We start from the raw sequence: 4,790 nt of genomic DNA on the forward strand, positions 1-4,790 counted from the left end.
GGAGCGGAGTGGCCGAGGAGTGGAATGAGGAAAAGGAGGTCAAAGTCTGCATACAACCACTTCCTCCCATGAATATATCGAGCTTATACTTATTTATTAATTTATCTATTTAATAAATGTTTATTTTTTTCAGGGACAAGTATGCATAAGTATTTTATATCATATATCATATTTTATATCATATATATGTATATATATATATATTATTTTATATTTTTATCTTTTACTTTATTTTATCTATCTTATCTATGCAGTTTGAAGCTATGCCACATTTATAGTCTTAAAGTTAGTTTGCAATGCCCTTCTCTCTATTTCCCTTTACACAAACCTTTAAACTAAATCACAAGCACCAGGTCATTCATATGACTGACCCCTCTTAAAAAATGTTTCAACTTGAGTTTAAATCAATCCCAGTCATTTGTTTAAGAGGTATAAATACAAAAATCCAAGCACAGTGTAGTGCTTTTCATTGATGCTGTGAGTTCAACAAAAATATTATTAATTGATTAGGTCAAACTACAGTGACGCATAGCTATTCTTGTTTCCATATGAGATTGCATATCCTAAGGATGACTATAAATATTCAAGTAAATTAACTTCCAATCCAGGTAAAGTCTACTGTATAAATGTGTCTTGGGCAAAGCTTGAATAGACTTTACAATAGCAAAATTAACAATCGTATAGTATCAAAGTAAACTAAATCAACCACTGTGAACAAACAAGAAGAGGTTTTTATTTCTTTCCTACTGTACTTTTGCATTTTCTCACACTTGTCTTCAGTCGTGGCCTAAAAGTTGGAGAAGCAGGCCTGTGTGATCCCCAAATCATCAGGATACTGTGGGTGATGAAAGTGAAAGAGCAGTGCCTCTTCCTCATTACTGCCACTGAGGAAGGTGCTGAAGCCCAACTGCTTAACTGTTCAGCAGCCAACAAAGAGGACTGTGGTTACACCAGGCAGCTTTCAGATGTGAATGCATAACTGTTTGAGTGGGGCCAAGAAAGCATTGCTGGAAAACTTTCTGAATAAATAAAATAAAATAAAAAATATGCCTGTTTTTGTTTTTGTTATTCCTAATTGTGACTTCTAGTTTGAAAAACAATTATTGTCTAACTGACAGCATGTCAGCATTGTGTTGAAGTCTGTTTATCCATTGATTTGTTTCCCCTTTTCCACTTAACCCCAAACAGTTTTCTTCAGCTTTGTTGAACCTCAACCCTTAATTTCAACCATGGCTGCAAAGCCTGAGCATATGTTTACTGAAACTCTTATGAAAATGCTGCTCTTATGTATTATACAGTTTTATTATAAACCGTCACCGGTGGTAAAGCGGCAGAGCCTCTCAGTCATCGGGCTTTCACAGCATGCAGTGGACGCTGCTGCCGCCTACCTTCTCCACACCACTTTGCAACAGACTGCAAGCTAGAAGCAAACTAACCCCCCCCCTTTTGTTGTTGTTTGTTTTTACTGGAGGTTTTCCGTGTGGTTTCTGCTTATATGCATGGATGTAATCGAGAATGGGGGTTTGACTTGACCTCGTTTACGTTAGTTGGGAAAATGCTGCTCTTATGCCTACAGGTCATGGATTAAACCAGTGTATTCATTGAAGCTAACAACATAATTGTTATAAGATAAGATAAAATAATTCCTGGGGGAATTCACTCGCTACAGCAGCTCCAGATATAACACAGCAGATAAGAAAAATACACATTAAATAAGAAAATAAAATTAGAATACAAGTTGTATAAACAATATATAGTTTTTTTTATATACAGATGTGATTGATATGTAACATTACAGAGTTTGCAAAATCTATCATATCTATCTATCTATCTATCTATTATCATCTATCCTATTATCTATCTATCTATCTATCGATCGTCATGAATTGTCATGTTCCATCAAGAATAGTGGCTCTTTTATTTTGAAAGGCTCACTTTTCCCAGGATGTTTTACTGTGTAAAGTTTCACCCTTCAGCTTCATGTTGGTACTGCAGCATTATGCTTGAATGAACTGTACAACAATATGTGGAGCAAGCATTAACAGCATATATAAAGGAACAAGGATTCTCCGGGCCTGTACCATAACCAGGCTGTTGCTTTTAGGAAGAAACACCATAAAGCTTTAAGTTTCACTGACCACGTGTTTGTTACATTGATAGAGCATTCAAAGGACACGTGATAATAATTAATGTAGTTGTGTTAGCTTTTCTGCTTATAAGAGAACAACTGAGCTTTATTTATAACCACTGTTTGGTTAAATGCATTGAATTTACTATGGATTAAATGCTGATGCTGATATTTATGATGAATAATCTAATTATAGGGCTTTGACTTAAATTAATAGTAGGCCTCTGGTTAATTAGACTCAGGGTGGATGCCACAATATTCTTCAGAGGACTGTAAGCCTTAAGAAATACAGTACAAAAACTATTACCAGTTGTATTGTGCATATAAAACAGCAACAGTAAGTTCAGGCAACTTATATTAAATCATCCTAAAGAGACTGAACTGACTTGGTTTAGAGTGGGTTTATAGTTATAGACTGCATATTTTAAAATATAGTTATAGTTAAAGACTGTAATGACTTATATACTGTCCCCAAAGATCGGTCTACCAAGCTTTTATTGGGGAGTTATTTTTGTACCACTAATTATGAGAAATAGGTAAATACTCATAATTATTTAAAGGATGCTACCTGTGTTATAAACAGTGACATGTAGGACTACTCTTATATATTTAGTTCACCTAAAATGGACCAGTAGTGGTTTTCACATTTTACATTTTCTTCAGGATCATTATGAGATTAATTGATTAGCCACAGAAAGATCAATACTGGCCCACAGCGTGACACAACTACATAAAATAAAGTGAAGTACTCATCATTCATTTCTCCATCCACTCATTAAAATTGGTTTTTCATGCCTTCACCATCCTAGGAGAAAGAAAAACACCCTCAATGACAAGCCCCAGGTCATTAATATGATTAAACCTTCTTTAAAAACTGTTTCAAATTCGATCCCAGCCATCATTATTCTATATGTTATATTTTATCATGCATCTTGTTCCACCTTGTTGTCTATGGGTTATAGAGCTCTACTTCAAAGATTTAGTAATATATGTGTGTGAGTTTACCAACAAATCCATGTTATCAAAAACATTATTAATTGATTAGGTCAAACTAGAGTGAGAAATAGCTATTTTTAAATTTCCATCTATATTATATAAACAGGCCATTTGATATATAATGTACTGCTCCAGCTAACAGGCCGGTAAAAGTTAAATATGTCTGTGGAAAAGCTTGAATAGACTTTACAAAAATTTATTTAAATTGACAAAATTAACAAACAAAATTAGGTTTTTTATTTCTTTCCTATATGTACTTTTGCATTTTCTCATGCCTTCACCATCCTAGGGCAAAAAAAAAAAACGAGCTCAAAGACTATATATATATATATATATATATATATACTGTCAATGCTCAAGGATGCACACCAGAGGGGATTAACAACTGGGTCTATTCAATTGCCAATAAAAAACAAGAGGGTATAACCCGTGTACCCTGCACTACACCACTAATCACAACGCATTTTTTTATTTTACAGTGTGAACTTAAAATACGGAGAAGTAACAACAATGTGAAATAAAGGAGGAAAACCTCACTCTAACGGCGACACAAACCCACAAAAAACAAACGTTAAACGTGAGCTAACAAACACATACATATAAAGTGACTAAAAGCACTAACTAATACCAAAAAAAAAAGGGGATCTAAGCGAAAGAAAAGTGGTGAAACGATGTCAAAAGACTGGAGCCAGCGGGGTCAGCTACTTCCTACGGTTGGGTTTTTTCTATTTGAACAGACCGGTTGGGGCCTCGCGCTGATCCCGACCAATCGGAAGTGAGTATTTTTCGCGCTGGTCGATCGGAGAGTTTGAGTTTCCCGCAAGCTGTTTTTTTTTTTTTTTGACTGGGCTTGAATGAAATCCTTCTCTCTTTACAGCATGAATACGGACATTATTGCCCTTTAACCGCCCGAGAGGAGACTCAACAGGTAACCACAGAGCATCTTTCATGTTATTGTCAGTGTGTTTGTTTGGTTTTTTTTTCCCCCCTCCTTGTAAAAGTACACTTGTTCAGGCCGAGCTTCCATTTTAGCAACACAGGAGCCGCTAGTTAGCATGCTAGCTAACGATGCTAGCGTTGAGAGCAGCTCGCAGCTTGGATTCAATGGTAACGCTGGTTAGCTGTAGCTAGCGCGGTTAGCCCCCCCCTTTTTTTTTTTTTTTTTAAACGAGCTGTCATGGCGCCTACAAATTGAGTATATCAGTGAAACAATGGCAGCAAAAGCAGCTTGTGCCGCCGCTTGTTTTTACCGCCGGTGTGCTCCGGTTGAGTCGGTTAGCTGGTGAGTCATCTGCCGTTAGCTTCTGTGTGGTGGCTTTGTCTATTAGCTGGAATGCGGCGTAATGGCTGCTGACTGTAGAGATGACAAGAGATGCGGGTACGGGTATGGAGGAGGGAGGGGGGGGGAGAAATGCGTGCCCGTCCGTCCGTCCATAGCTGGGGCATCCATGAGAGCCCAACATCGTGGCTTCAGATCATAGTCGGTGCCCGTTTTTGAGCGTGACACTAAGGCTTCAACCGCCGGTTATAAACCGCCGCCGGTTATTAGTCAGCGTCAGAGTAACCGCTCGCGTTAACGTTACAGAAGAGACAACGTTAACAGACGTTAAGATAACCTTAATGTAGCAAAATTTAACACGGCTTTTTTATTTTATTTTTTTTTATT

The 4,790-nt window shown here is 37.1% G+C and overlaps 1 protein-coding gene across 1 annotated transcript in view; it reads left to right on the top strand.

Annotated features, from left to right (window-relative positions):
* Positions 1 to 3,951: 3,951 nt before the first annotated feature.
* nsd2 (nuclear receptor binding SET domain protein 2) overlaps positions 3,952 to 4,790 on the top strand; it is a gene marked incomplete at its 5' end in the record, with an annotated part of 15,967 nt that continues 15,128 nt past the window's right edge. The window contains 1 exon segment of the mRNA XM_035674584.1: positions 3,952 to 4,052.

This window comes from Morone saxatilis, unplaced genomic scaffold, assembly GCF_004916995.1.
Source record: "Morone saxatilis isolate NCDOM2014 unplaced genomic scaffold, NCSU_SB_2.0 Contig3, whole genome shotgun sequence".
NCBI classification, from domain to species: Eukaryota; Metazoa; Chordata; class Actinopteri; family Moronidae; genus Morone; species Morone saxatilis.